The following is a 16,444-nucleotide window of genomic DNA, read 5'->3' as shown; positions in this document are numbered from 1 at the left end:
GAACAGTGACTTTCTTGACAGACCAGTTCTGGAGCATATTTTTGGTAATAGTTCCTGGAAGATTAAGCTACAGACTGTTTTCAGCCCCTTCCAAACTTCTGTAAGCATTTAATCTTCAACAACAAACTCTTTTTTTGCTAATATAAAAGCAAAGTGATTCTCTTTTTTTAAATTTTGAAGCATATCATAAACTGAATTTTAACACTGCAGTAATCACTACCCAGAAGAAAGATGTATAGAATTATGTTGTTAATTAAAAAAAAAAAGTTTTCAAAAAGCCACAATATAACCTTATAATGAACTTGAAGAAAATTTGCTGACATTGATGGGGTGCCTGCTTGGCTCAGTTGGTTAAATGTCCAACTTCAGCTCTGGTCATGATCTCACAGTTCGTGGGTTTGAGCCCCATTTCCATCTCCTGACAGCTCAGAGCCTGGAGCCTGCTTCAAATTCTGTGTCTCCTTCCCTCTCTGCCCCTCCCCATCTTGCTCTCTGTCTCTCTCTGTCTCTCAAAAATAAATAAATGTTAAAAAAATTAAAAAAAAAATTTGCTGACATGGTCTTTTTTATGTCTAACAGAAAATTCACCATGAATAAAATAATGACATTCACGGGATGAGAGCTAACATTTTTTGAGTACTGCCTCCGTGCCAAGCATGAAACTAGACACATCAATAGTTTGAGATAGAAATAATTGTCCTTGTTATATAGATAAGAAATCTCAAAGTCAAAGAGCTTAAATAGAGTTCAAAAGTCACATAGCAAGAAAGGTAGACTTATTACAACTTAGGTCTATTTGACTTTCAAGTCTATGGTTTTCCCTGGCAACACACTTTTTTCTTTTTCTTTCTTCCACTCCCACTATCTGCCATTACTATGTTTAAACCTACAGAATAGAAATTGTGAGCTCATAAAACAGATCTGGCAGAGTCAGGCTTTTACTTTTAGTTTCCACCATCCAATGATCTCATTATATCCACCTGCATTTAAGACACCTCAATAAAATCAGGCAAAAAATATATGCATAGTAAAAACAAAACGACTTTTCTACCTGACAATGTTTACAAAGCTTATGGGGATGTATGGTACTTCAGAAAGTTTGTATAAATTTATCCTTATGATATGGAGTAGAATTTCAATGCTTTGCATGACAGATTATGGACATAATTTATTTCTATGAACACCTAGAGATATAGCTTCTGTCCTTTTTTTCCTAGTTTGGGAGAAATTGAACAAAGTGATTCTGTCTCCAGGGTTTTGATAAGCAGGAGATACCTTTATTCAGCCTCTGGCTGGTTAGAGTCCATTTTCCATCGCTAGCTGAGTCAGACCCTTTTCATCCATTGACAGCCTGATCTTCTTCCCTATTCACACCTTGGTGTCAGACTAAGTGACACTATCACTTTTACTGAATCCAGCTTTTGTCTGCTTCTGAGATTTTACTAGGGCTTTTCATCCTTCCTATATGTCTCATCCACTTTTTTTTCTACCCATCCAAATAATATTCATACTACACAAAAGTTAACATGATTCTTCCATTTAAAAATCTTAAGAGTTCCTATTGGTCATTTATTTGAAAATGACTCATACACAGTGTCTTTGATATGTGTTCACTTCTAAAGGTATACAGGTCTTCTATTGTAAACAACTTCAAAAACTGGTTAAGATTGGATGCTTTATTCACTCACTATTTTAGGAATTAAGTGACTAATAATGTTTAGAAAAATCTAACATCTAATGAAAAACATCCCAAGACATTTTTTTCTGAACATTGCTGGCATCACAACTATGCAACATTAAGCAACCCTAGATAGCTCAGGTTTATAAATCAGTATTCATGATTAATTTGAAGTTTTTCAACTCTGCTATTTTCAACCCTAATAATTAAGACACATGTAATATGTGTCCTACTAAGAAAAACAGAAGAAGTTAAAAGAAATAATGCCAACAAAACAATTTCACTTGTCCCATTTCAACTATAGTTATTTTTTAAAATAAAAGAGCACAGACTGTCTCAACTCATTCTCTGTTAATCTTGGAATAATTCTTTCTAATGAGAACATTATCTGAGTTTTTTGTTTTTAACACTAGCATGAGTAATGTGTAAATCACATCACTCAGTCACTCAATGGATCATTTTTACCTAGAAAGCATTATGTGTTTTATATTTCTCTGTGGAGGAAAGTTAACATTTAGCTATATTATGGAATAAGATAGTATCAGAGAAGGAAAGGACATTAGAGGAAATCAACTTCAAAAGCCCATCAAACCATCAATATTTGGTGAGCACCTACCGTTCTTGACCAGACCCTGTGGGAAATTGCAAGGGAAACACTAGACAGAGTTTTTGTCCTCCAGATGATACTTCTTGAAAAACATTTACTTCATAATCAGATCTTTCATGTTATTATCTTGCTACACTTCTTAGATTGTAATACAAATGATTTGAAAGCCATTTTAAGTGGTTATTAATTATTTATCATTTATCAGAATTCAAAGGCTGTTATGTATGAAAATTCTTAAATACAAGGTTATATTTTAAAGTATGTTTCATGCAAATGGACATGGATTTTAGATCCTTTCTGTTTTTTTCTTTTTTCTTTTTTTTTAAATTTCTTTTTTATTTTTTAAAATTTACATCCAAATTAGCTAGCAGATAGTGAAACAATGATTTCAGGAGTAGATTCCTTAGTGCCCCTTACCCATGTAGCCCACCCCCACCTCCCACAACCCCTCCAGTAACCCTCAGTTTGTTCTCCATATTTATGAGTTTCTTATGCTTTGTCCCCCTCCCTGTTTTTATACTATTTTTGTTTCCCTTCCCTTATGTTCGTTTTGTCTCTTAAAGTCCTCATATGAGTGAGGTCATATGATATTTGTCTTTCTCTGACTGACTAATTTCACTTAGGATAATACCCTCCCGTTCCATCCTTTCTAATAACATTAATAATGTGTGTTTTCAAATAGAACAACCACTTTGAAAGAGGTCTTTCTACCTTACTTGTCAATCATAAAAGCATAGCCTAAAAAATAAAAATAAATAAATAAAAGCATAGCCTTTTTTATGTGTTATGAATGTGAAATATTATTGAATTAATAACAAATACTTAAAATCAATTCAGGAATTTTAAAAAATAGAGTACATGGGGCACCTGGGTGGCTCAATGGGTTAAGCGTCTGACTTTGGCTCAGGTCATGATTTCACAATTCATGAGTTTGAGACCTGCTGTAGGCTCTCTGCTGCAGTGCAGAGCTCTCTTTGAATCCTTTGTCTCCCTCTCTCTTTGCCTCCCCCCCCCAAATTAAGTAAACATTAAAAAAATACAGTGCTAATTTTAAAAATAATCTATGATCAATGCAGTGGATATCTGTATTTTAGAAACATGTAATTATATTGAAGTCAGCTTCATACTCTGATAATAATAAAGTGATGAAATGAAATCATTTTATTTATTCAAATATATATGCATATTACATGTGTTTATGTACCTGGGTGCCTATATATATATATATATATATATACACAAATATATGTTTATTTATATTTCACAGTTTTCTGACTCTGATTATATGATACTCTAATATTATATTTATTTGTCTGTCTTATCATCCTTGCCTTATTAACTCTTATATGACCAATTCTTAGCTTGACCAGCAGTACCAACCAGACACTCTGTTGATATTTTTCATATTGTAATATATTTTTAGGCTTTATTATATGGATACAATTTAACTACGGCTGTCACAGGTCAAGTACTTAATTCTAAATTTTAAAATTTAATTTAATTATATAAGTTTACTCTTAAATTTTAATATTAAAATATACACTTAAAACGAGTGTATGAAACTATTATTGAGGCAATATAATAAAATTATGTTGACAAGGCGATATAGATAATAAAATTGGTGCAATAAAATAAAAATTATTATATAATAAAAAAATAAATAATAGATAAAAATGTAAGCAATTAGTGGGGCGCCTGGGTCCGATCTCGGCTCAGGTCATGATTTCATGATTTGTGAGTTGGCGACTAGTGTCAGGGTCTGTGCTGTCAGCTCGGAGCCTGGAGCCTGCTTCGGATTCTGTGTCTCCCTCTCTCTCTGCCCCTCCCTTGCTCACACTCTATCTCTCAAAAATAAATAAACATTGAAAAATGTAAACAATGAGAGAATGCAAAAGGAATAGCTTTACGCAGAGAATAATTGCTGGTTCCAAGTGCAAAGAACAGTAATGGATGCCATGCATTAAAAGAGAATGAGGGGAAATGACACTTGAAGTAGGGGGGGTCATCAGAGTAAAAATAAAAATATAACTGCAAGGAAAAGTCCTGATGAGTTTGAATTCAAGTAAACGATTGGCCAAGGAATCTCTACACAAATGAGCAGAGAATCTTAGCTGGGGTTTTAAAAGTAGCATATTGAAACAAGATTAAATTAGATTAGAGGGTTAATGATAAAAACACAAGGACGGACCACACATGTCTAAGCATAAGTAGATGCTTCCATCCACAAAAGGTAAGAGAGTATATATGAGCTTAGTAGAATCTTCCGGGCTGGTTCTTCGGGATCAACTATGCTCCCTCCATTCCTTTTTCTGCTGAACTCTGTGTAGAACTTGCTATAAACTATCCAGGTTAGAAAGGAGCAACCTCTTTAGCAAAGAGTGTCTCCCTTTATGGAACATCTCTAGGGGCAATACTCTGCAATTATGATGTTAATGATTTATCAATTTCAGCTTTCTTTTGCATGAATTCATGTCCATTTTCTCTTGTCTGCACTCTACAAGAAGATTTTCTAGATACATAATCTCAGCATGAATCTGTGCTTTCATGTATTCATTAATTTATTATTTTACTCCACAAATATTAAGTATCTGCTCTGTGTCAAAATGCTGGAGTAGCCATTTGCCTCCCAAAACGCCACTTGAGAGTTTCCATAGGAGTTTATATGTTTGTGTTTTTTTTATTCATTTGGAATAAAATAGCCATTTTAAAATTTGCATAGGGTTACAGAGTTAAAAGCATCACTGTATAATTTGATGTCCTTAATCAAACTGAGAGGTAGTTATGACTAATTTTCATAAGGGAGCCCCAAGACTCCAAAATGAATTCCCTATTTCCCCCCCTTAAGTTGTTGTTCCTAAGGTTTTACCTATTTGATAATATGTCATCACATTTACTTCATTTTTCAAGCAAAAACCATCATTTATGTCTACTCCATCTCTCATCCCTAACCTACTGTCAGCAAGGAATTACCAGTAGTTACTTTTTCCCTCAATACTTGCTTCTTCAGCTTTATTGTTTCGTTAATAGAGTAGCTTCAATTTTTCTTTCTACATTTCACCCCAGTTCAGTGCCTGGCCATCACGGAGGTGCTCACTGATTAATGAATGCTCTGGTTTTTGGTTTTGTACTTTTCTACAGTGATATGATAACACATTTATGCAAAGATATTCTAGTGAAATGGTTGTGACAGTGTCATACTATCATTATCTGTGATCCCCGTAGCCACTTATGTATCAAGAAGTAACAACAAACTTACGTAGGGCAGTTGTTGGAGGCTCAAAGTTAATGCATATATGACATTTTCCTCAGTTCCTGACATATGTTAAATGAGCTAAAGAGTCAACATCCTTATGACACTCTCTATAATGTCCATTTGGCTTTTTCCATCTGGAAAAGGTCCATTTATCCTTAAAGTCTGAGCTCAGTTGTTAACCATCTTCACGAGGCCTTTGCTAAACCTCTTAGGGAAGTGTGCCATTTTACGCATGTGAGTATTGCCACTTCTCTCGCATTATTGAAATTATGTGTTCAGACATCTATTTCCCCCACTAGACTCTCTGAAAGGAGCACCATTGCCAGAATCACTTTTCTATTCCAAGGGCCTAATGAAGAGTCTGGCCTGTTAAAGGGCAGAATAAACATTAGATAACATGATTTCCTAATATTATAACACTAGTACATGGCAGGAAAGTTCTTAGTTCTCTTCAAATAAAATACAGAACTGAAAGTGACAAAGTACATTTTGAAAGAAAATCAACTTGCATCCGTGTTACCAAAAGACCTCCTTAAAACATGAAGCCTCAGACGTCAGTGGGAACAGAAGCAATTTCATTTCCAGACTGAAACACTCTTGGTGCTCAATGAGTTAAGGTGCATTCTACCCATTAAATGTTTCCTTTTGTCAGCAGCCTTTGTGTACTCTTTCCCTGAGCTGGTTGCCTCTCCCCACACTTAGCTCTTGGCTTGGTCTGAAGCTGACTCCATCAACATACCCAGTTTTCTTTTCAATTGAACGGATAGTTACTTGGCTTACCAGAACACGCTGAACTGCCCACCACGGGGGTTGATTCTGCCAGGCCTTGCCTCAGCTGCACCTGATTCACATTGAAAATAAAACTCACACACACAAAAATGGTAGCTCCATTTCCCTGTACATTCTCATTACTTTTCATGTCCAAAGAGAAAATGTCATCCAAGAGTCAGAAATAATAAACTCTCTTTTGTAGTCTCGGTATAACTCTCCTCTTTGCCTTCTAGCTCCTCTTTTGGCTAATTAATGATTCCATTTTCTGTACAATGTGGTTGCTTACTTGTGATCTAGCTGTTTCAATATTCTGGGGACTGAGAAATTGTGATTTTTACAAATCAACTGGAGTATATACTCTGTGGAGGGATAGAAAAGTGATAATAATACTACAATTTATAATCACCTATTACATGTCACATGGTCATTTATATTGTTATAGTAACTTTTACTACAACCCTTCAAGGTTACTTTTGCCAGATGAGAATCAGGGAATCTGAGAAATAATTATATGTCCCAGGGCATATAATTAGGCTGGTGTAAAGATAGGATGTATGCCCTGGCTAGTTTCATTTCTGTGTCTGTGTTTTTCCCCCTATATTTTACTCTTTAAAACATAAGGACTCCTGTCAGAACAAGTCAGTTCTATGACATCAGAAGAGTGACTCTAACCAAAGAGCACCCATATTAAAGATATAGTCTCTGGAAGAGCCACACAATCCTTGAACTATTTTAATGCTTCAATAAAATAATGGATATCTGAGGGTAATCTATCATGGAATTTTATAAAATGTGTTTTTCTATTTCTATAGGCTCTCTTCCTTTCTGCTAATGAAAAGCAGCTTTTAATATTTTTTTAATTTTTAATTTTAGAGAGAGAACGAGTGCATGCAAGGTGGAGAGAGAGGCAGAGGGAGAGGGAGAGAGAGAGAGAGAGAGAGAGAGAGAGAGAGAGAGAGAGAGAGACACAGAGGATGCCAGGCATGCTCTGCATGCAAACCCGGTTCAGGAACATGGGGCTCGATCCCACAACCCTGGGATCATGATCTCAGCTGAAACCAAGAATCAGGCCCTCAGCTGACTGAGCCACTGGGAACCCCTAGTAAAACTCATTTTGAATCACTTTGCACTACATGTATTCAATGAATAGCCAATACAGTATAAGCTAAAGCTATTAGAAATGTGCTACTATGAAGGCAACTTGGTTCTTTGTGTCATTAACTACAGCCATCAACCAGCTACCCAAAACCAATACCCCATGCCAGAAATGCCTAATTTATTTTTTGTATAGATTATATGAAAAATTTGTTTATATATTTATTTATATATTTATTTATAATTTATATATATATATTTATAATTTATATCTAAATTACTTCCCAACTTTCTCACTGTGTTCTCCTTTAGTAGGTTTTATAATCCCTCTCCTAAACTCAATGTACATTACCTACAGTCTTTTAAAAATGTGTTGATTAGGACCAATAATTTGATAACAGTCTGGCTTGGAATATAAAAAGAGATATTCCCAGTTCTTTTAATAACTGATTAATAAATTAATGACACTTTTTTATTTCCATGTAGAACTTTGTATCTCATGTTCTGCACACCCTTGAAGGTTGAAAGAAGGAAGCACAGGAGGACCTGCCCATCACCATTACTCTTATCGTTCAGTTGAGTCTTTGAAGGAATGTGCCCCAGGTTGAGCCAGGGAATAATCTATAGGCCTTCAGGTGGGCAATGAGCTGGGTAGTTAAGGAACACTGTTGACTCTCTGTCCCCTAAAGTTGGTTCCAACATAATAAATGCATTCCATCTCTAGTGAGCTATGATTAGGAGATGGTTTGTTTTTCTACTTTTCTTACTTAGCCATCATTTCTGAACTTTTAATTGCAATTGGTTCTTTATTACTAAGTGTACTAATTTTAACTTACCTTACTTGAGAATCTATTTTTAGGATTTAACTAAGATAATTTAAAACTATATTTTTACTCTTCCTTTAAAGGAATGTAGGTTTATTGTAACATTTTCAAAGAATATAAATATTTTGATTAAAAAGTGAATATCCTCCTCCAGTCTCCCTGAAACACATTCCCACATGTAATAATAACAGTTGCTTAAATTCCTTCCAAACATTTTTCCATGAATAATCAAACACATACACACTCACATGTGTATGCATATGTATGTGTATATATGTGTGTGTACGTGTATGTACACATACATATATTTTATACAAATATGCTATCAACCATTCATTGAGCCCTTAACATATCTTTGGAATCACATTATACCAAAGTAGTTATGGTTCCAGGCTGCATAATTTAATAGACAGAATGAATTCAAATCCTGATTCACCTTGTACTAGCCGTATGACTCTTGACAAATTATTTAACTATTTTGTGCTTTTGTTTTCTCATTTATAAAACTGGGTAAAAACAATGTCTACCCTAGGGCTATATTTGCTATGATAAAAAATACGAGTAAAACATTTAGAAAGATGCCTACTATTCAGTAATAATTAGCTATTATGATGTTTATCTCATTTAAGTCTATTAGAGTAATAATCCCCAAAAGAAAGAACTATTCTTGCAATCCATTTTGCTAATGAGGACATTGGAGTTCACAGAGGTTAAGAAATTTCTCAAGGTCACACAATGGTTAGTGATGTCACAAGGTATTAGCCGGGGAACCTGCCTATAGCCCATGTTTTAACTTCTATATTATCTAAACTACATTATAGAGTGCTATACCATGCTCTAAATACACTCAAGGAGTCAGTGCTCTGGTAGTTAACATTTTCATCTAAAATATAATAATAATAAAAGAACAGCTAATTTATATTGACCATTAATTATGTGCTAAGTGCCTTGCATAAGATATATTATTAAAAACAACTTCAGATTTAAGGAAAATGAGATGCAGGTTTATGTAGGTTAAGTACTTTTTCACCATCACATGGTAAATAAAAGGCAGTGCCTGCAAAATAACTCAGTTCTGCTGACATGAAAGTACATGCACTTAAACTCTTTGATTTACTCCTATCATGTGTTGCACATATTTCTATGTGACAGCAAATGAGTCTACTTAATCCTGGTGCATTGAATGTATGGATATATTATGATTTATTTAGCCCATTCCCATACTGACACACATTCAGCATTTTTGTCATTTAAAAACAATAATCATTTATCCATATATTTCTTTCATATTTTGTATGATTATTTCTGCAGGATACTTCCTTAGAAACAAAATGTCTAAGCTAAGAAAAAATAAGGATATAAACAATTTTTCCCTGGAAGCAGTTGTGTCATTTTTCCCACATAGCAGTAGTGTGTGAATACCTCAAGAAAATGCTAATTTATAAATAACATTTATCTATGATTTTAGGTTAGGTTCCCCAGATAAAGAGTTTGAAACAGGTTCATGCAATATGTCGGGGGAAGTGCTCTCAGGAGAATGAGAAGGAAGAAACAGCAGAGAGCAAGGAAAACAGGTAAGCAAGTATGTAGTCTCAGTGAAAATTTAGCTTCAGTACACTCTCAAAAAGACCTTTAGATCTTGAACATCAGTCAGTTATTGAACATAAACTGCATCCCATGGGGTGAGTGGTACAAGTGGTCTTTTTCAGTCGGGGTTATTCTCTGTGGGATGGGACAGTTCTAAGCCTTAGCAACTCAACATTTGTGTAGGTGGGGTGTGGTGACACTGGTTCGTAAAGGGAATCTAGGTCACCAGCTGAATGTTCATGCTTCACAAGGCATAGAATCCAATGTTTGTCCATTTTTAAAACTAATAGTATATTGCAGGTATGGCATTTGTCTACGTTGCAAGTGGATTGAACATTCAGCAGCGGAAGTAGCAAGATCAACTTTAATGAGAGGGTGTCATGTTTCTGTTCTAATGAGTAGACCCACCTGTGTCATCACATCTTTGTTTATGACTCCATTGTCCAAAGACTTTGATGGCCAAGAATAGAAATTAGCCTAAATTTATTGGCCAAGCCATCCTGTCTACTTAGTTATTTACAGGGCCTTCAGTTTTGGATGCTCTCTGGTGGGACTTACATGATCTTGTGTCCACTTCCATAGATTCAACCACAAGCTTCTCTCCTAAATTTCCTCCTCAAAGATCTCCCAATATAACTTGTTCCAGAAATTCAACCCATTAGTTAAGCCATTCCCCTACCTATGAATCCAGGCATAATTTTATCTCAGGCCATAACTTTCACGACACAATTGGATAATCAGTCACACTGCTCAAAACCCTGTTCATTGAGAGAATTTACTCTCCCTGTTCTCTTTTCAGGGGATCCCATAGGAGGATCTAGTGCGGCAGTACAATATTTTTATCTAGCCACCTGTTGACCTGATCCATCCTTGAATCAAGCTGAATTTATTTTCATCCTCTATCAGCTAGTCAGAAGAAGTTCTCCATGAGCCTTAGGTGTGAGCTGACAGAAGTCAGTACAACATGAATTGATAATATAAGGATCTGTTCTACCTCTTCACGCAGCTTGTTGTGGTCTTTGGAGTTGTCTGCTTCTAATTCTGTATGTACCATTTCCATTGCACAATGGGTTTCCACTGAGCCCTTTCACTTTATGATTCGGTAGGTCTGATTAGACCTAAAACATGATTGGCAATTCTGACCACATGGGCACTAATGTGATATACTTTGTCTTTTCCAGACACAGGAATAAAATAAGAGATGTTTTTTTTGAATGGTATCAGGGAGAAGGGTAATTACTCAGTATCACTTGGAACAGAATAAGATGCTGGGAGCTGAAATAATTCTATGTCCAAACATCAGAAAATGTTCTCAAGTATATACAGATACATGTATTATTTGTAAAAAATGTATATTCACAGATATTTTATTGAACTTACGAAACTGCAGTGGTAATGGATTCTGGAGATAAGGGGTAATAAATGGATGGAAAAAGGGGTGATAAATTGAAATAAATTAATCTATGAAATAAATTATTATTTAAAGTTCAACATTGCATTGGATATAGAAAAAATGGGTTTATAATGTAAAACCCTTGGGGCTCCTGGGTGGCTCAGTCAGTTGAGCGTCCGACTTCGGTTCAGGTCACGATCTCGTGGTCCGTGAGTTCAAGCCCCGCATCGGGCTCTGGGCTGATGGCTCAGAGCCTGGAGCCTGCTTCGGATTCTGTGTCTCCCTCTCTCTCTGACCCTCCCCCGTTCATGCTCTGTCTCTCTCTGTCTCAAAAATAAATAAACTTAAAAAAATTTATAATGTAAAACCCTAAAATGTAAGTTGCTAAAAGTTTGTAAAACAATAAAACGGAAAGTCATGTTGCTTATGTACCTATGAAATGACTGTAACAAAAATTATTAACAACATTTCCTCCATTTAAGAAGAATCTTCAGTGAAACTTCCATTCTCTGGAGATCAAGAAAACATGGTGCATCTCAAAGACATTGAATATTCAGGAAGTACCATGAAGGTACTTCTACAATGCCTTTACAGCAAAAAGAAGTAGCATCAGGGTGTTGGAGATTCACAGTAGCTGTCACTTATGACATAAGTATCAGTCAGGCAGTGGTGTTGGTGTTACATTATGGGCACTAGCACTGCAGTAGCCCAGGCAGCATTATTGGTTTGGCATAACTATAAATAGTCAGTCCTCTCTACCAGGAAAGGAGTTTAATGTCATCTGTTTGCCACCAAAAGAATGGTGGGTCTGTTTGTTTAGTTGGTCGGCATCCCTTCCAATTTCTCTCTAATGTATTCCCCTCATGAGAACCAGAGAGTAATTATATTGAAACACAAATTAAAACTGAAAGGTTCTCATTACCCTTAAAGCTAAAGCCATGACCTCTGTATACCTCTCAGGTTTCCCTCATTCAGCTCTATCCCCAACCTGTGGAAAAAAGCTTGTGAATCCTCGAGTTTACTACTCTCTAGTCTCAGTTTATTTCTTACATAGCCAGAAAGCTCCTTTCAGGAAGTTTGTTCAGGCAGACATTGGCTGAGGAAAGGGCTGCACCTCTTACTACCTATTTTGCCTTCCACAAAAAAATCAATGCTATTGAAATTTTCTGTTCCAATCAGTAAAAGGGATGTAGTGATTATTACATTTTATTAAATTATATAATTATATCAATAAAATCATATTTAGTATAAAGGATAAATGAGAAATTAATATTTTCTATAGTGATTGATGTAAGATGGTGATATCTGACATTTTTGGAACATTCACTACATCCCAGTCATACTTGTTCAAAGATTACACCCATTATCTTATTTAAGTCTCAAAATAGTGAGTTATGAGTTAGTAAATGTGAAATAAATGTTAATAATTGTTACTACTATATACTCCTTCTACACACTCTCCACTTGTTTATGTGGTTAATTTCTATCCAAATTCAGCTTTTCCTGTAGCTTTTCCTAACCTCTAGAAATGGTTTAACTCTCCTCCTAGATGTGTCTGTAGCCCTCTGTGCTTACCTACTGCATAGTTTTGTATTTTTGTTGTTGCTTTTTTCATATTGCATTATCTTTCATACGGTCTTCTTCTCTTCTTCCCTCAGACTGCTGCTTCAGGAAGGGAGTCCAGACACACTCATCTTTGCATGCCCGGTGTCTAGCGTAGATCCTTACATATATTAAGAACTTATTGAATATATTTAAATAAATTAAAGAATGAATGAACACATTGTCTCTAGAATGAGTGGTAGGGTGGCTCTAATATCCTTGGATAAAGGCAATGGACAATCAATTGGCTTGATTTTATTTCTACTAACCAGATTGTTCTACCAGAAGTAGAGTTTTACATCAGCCAGAGCCAGAGAACAGAGAGTTTTTGCATATATGATTTAATGGAAAATACATCAGTAACAAAAATGAGATACCTTCTTGGGATTGCAAAAAAATAATCGGATGGAGATATTTTACAATGGCCTATTTAGATTTGCAAAAGCTTTTGGTGGAGACAAGAGCCCCTAAATGCTGTTTATTGAAACTCTACATAAATCTAGAAACAGAAGTCAATATTTTTGTTTGCTTATGTAGATAAAAGCATTTAAGGTAAACTGAAAACAAATTCTATTTTCTTAGAAGTTATTAGAAGCAAGTTTTGCTTGTGCCTAGAATTGCTCACCAGGGAAAGCAATGCATTATAGTAATTTTTAAAAAATATTTCAAAAAATTATTTCAGAGTATTATTAGAACTTATTCTAGAAATGAGACAAGGAAAATAAAAGAATTTTAAATCCTCATTATTTTAGGGACAGACAACTTAAAAAAAACATGAGCCAAAGAAGTCTCAAATATTCTTTGACAGTGCATATGTCATTTCATAAAGGACAGTCACATGCCTATAGAAATTTATTAACAGGTCAACAAGCTTAGTTTTATGACTTTATAACAAATTGTTTTAAGTTATACATGTATAAATCAGTATTATTTTTCTTATGCAGTTTGAAGATGATATAAGTGTTAGTACAACATAAAAAAGAGTTCTTAAAATCATGCGCTTATCATATTGCTAAATGTTGCTGAGCATGTTATAACAGTTAAAAAAAGGTAGGTGTTTTTCACCATAAAAATAAAATTTGGGTACATTAAAATCTTACTGTTTACGTGATGTTACAATACAATACCCAAGACTATACTTAAGAAATATTCTATTGGCTTTTACCAGAATATATTTAAGAGACTAGAAATAACAGCATTCTCTAGGGATTGTATTTCTTCAGTCAGTATTAGATAAGTCATTTTAGTAATGCAAGTTTAAAATATAAAAGCCTTTTTTTTCACATTAAATACAGATGAGAACACAACAGGAATAAAATCATCTCACTTTCTATGTCACCTCTGGGCCATAGAGAAGAAAAATTTTAGCAACAGTACAAATAATAGATAGAAAAGGGAAGACTGGTTAGAAAATAACTTTAAGTCTTTGGTGAAGCTAATGGAGGGATCTTGGAAAAGACACTAAAAGTATGAATACTTGGTTTTTATACTGAGAATCTACTTTCTGTTGCAAGATTGTCAAATAGCTCTCTAGAGTATCTCGGGTTTTGGATATGATATGATGTCAGCCTGTGGATCTTAAGTTCTTGGACCTTCCTTCCTAATCTACCCAAAAAGCAAGTACTGGAATTGTGACACAAAATTGTGACTTTGAAATGATTGCCATAGAGCAGAATATCCCTTTTTAACATCTAAAATTTATTGGCAGTCAATGGTCCTTGCCTTCCCACAGAAGATATTAATGCTTTGGGGTTTGGCACTTATTTTTTTTTCAAAACATAATTAAAATATTTCCACAAAAATGGAAGTTAGTAATTAAAGTTTCACAGATGCTCTTTCTTCAAATTAGTGATATAGACAGCCAGAATTTGGAAAAAAATATATATATACACACACACATATATATATATATATATATATATTTCTCATGGGCTTCTCATATCAAACATCAAAATAAAAACCCTTTGAAGAAGTAACAACAATATTTTACACAAGTTTTTTATATATACAATTCTATATTCAATTACATATGTATATTTTATATATAAATTATATTTAATTTATATTATATATATATATAAAAATATGCTTAACCAAAGTACTAATCTATACTATTTTTTCAGAAGGCATACGAGTTATAATTTCAGTAAAACTAAGATAATTTTAATACTAACATGAACATTTTTGAAGTATATCATTACACTTAATGAAACTATACAAAGAAAAATGATTTTTGCCCATTCCAAACACATTTTAATTCTTCCAAAGTTTCCTTGTTAATATTATTATACATATGCATAATTTATATAGTTGTAATTTTTATGAACATTTAATTTTGATTTCTGTTGTTTCAGTTAACACTATATATTTATATATTATTACATATAATCTATGTTATTGTAATTGGCATGTTGATTATATCATTTATTCAATTTGATTGATATAATGAAACATAATTTTCATAAATATCCTGAAATTTTAGACATTTAACTTGTTAATTTTAACCATTGTGTATATGTATATGTATACTCTAATACTATCTTTGTGAATATAACTATTTCAGTATTTTTAAATAAATGTTAAGTTTCTAGTACATTTTCAGACATCTATTCATTCATTTGTCTTGTCATGCAGGGAGAAAATACTTCCTGGGAAACCTACCAATAAACGGACTAGATCATCTTTTAGAACTTAGGTCATAACAGGATTTTTCAAAACTGTTTTTTTCTCCCTTAAACTACATGGTTTTCTCCTGTAGAAAGAGCATTACTCAAGGAGGCCACATAGAGCTACCTGACTCAAGGTCATCTCAGATGTTTGTTGAGTAAAGTGGAGATTCCCAGTTCATTCTAGGTCTCCTAAAATTGAGTTTCTGGAGTCAGAATACGAAAATCTGCATTATTATTAAGACTTTCAGATAATTTTTCTGGCCATCAATATTTGGAATATTACTGCCTTGTCAGGTCTAAATGATTGACATTTTTTCCCTTAGTAGGATTCACACATCTTTACATAATTCTCATTCATATGCTTACTATGGATCCTTACAGAACACTCCCCTCGCTTTTCTCTGAAAGCACAAACCCAGAAGACTCCTTTAATATTCTTATCCCATCTTATTCAGTTGAGTGTCCAAGATGTTATCTGGTCAATTCACCTATGAGCTTCTTCCCATCACTGATATCTTGGTACAAATATCCCAAGATACTCCTACTTGAATGGGTAAAACGCTGAATCTGTGACAATCTGTTGAACCTAGTAATCATTTTAATTATTTTAGTTCTCCTTGGTGCCAAGCTCTTCACACTGGGCAGTGGAGATTTTCTTTTATACCAGATGGATTTCCTGTAGGGTGCCTTCATGTGATTAAGGCTCATCTTTTGGAATATAGCTAGTTGAACATCCAGAGGAAAGAGTTGGATGTGTTGGCATATTAGTAGGATTATCTTGGCAGAAATAAGAGGATTGCAAGCCTTTGTCAGTTCTAAGTGAGTTGCCCCTAAGCTTTTAAAAACATTACATACAGAGCATATGCCTGTAGGATAGATAGATAGATAGATAGATATTGCAAATATTATTCCTGGGATCAATATAAAACTGGCAGTTGAGCATCTTTTATTTTGCTGGTTTTAGA

This window comes from Prionailurus viverrinus, chromosome B1, assembly GCF_022837055.1.
Source record: "Prionailurus viverrinus isolate Anna chromosome B1, UM_Priviv_1.0, whole genome shotgun sequence".
Taxonomy (NCBI): Eukaryota; Metazoa; Chordata; class Mammalia; order Carnivora; family Felidae; genus Prionailurus; species Prionailurus viverrinus.
Note: the sequence above shows the minus strand (reverse complement) of the source record.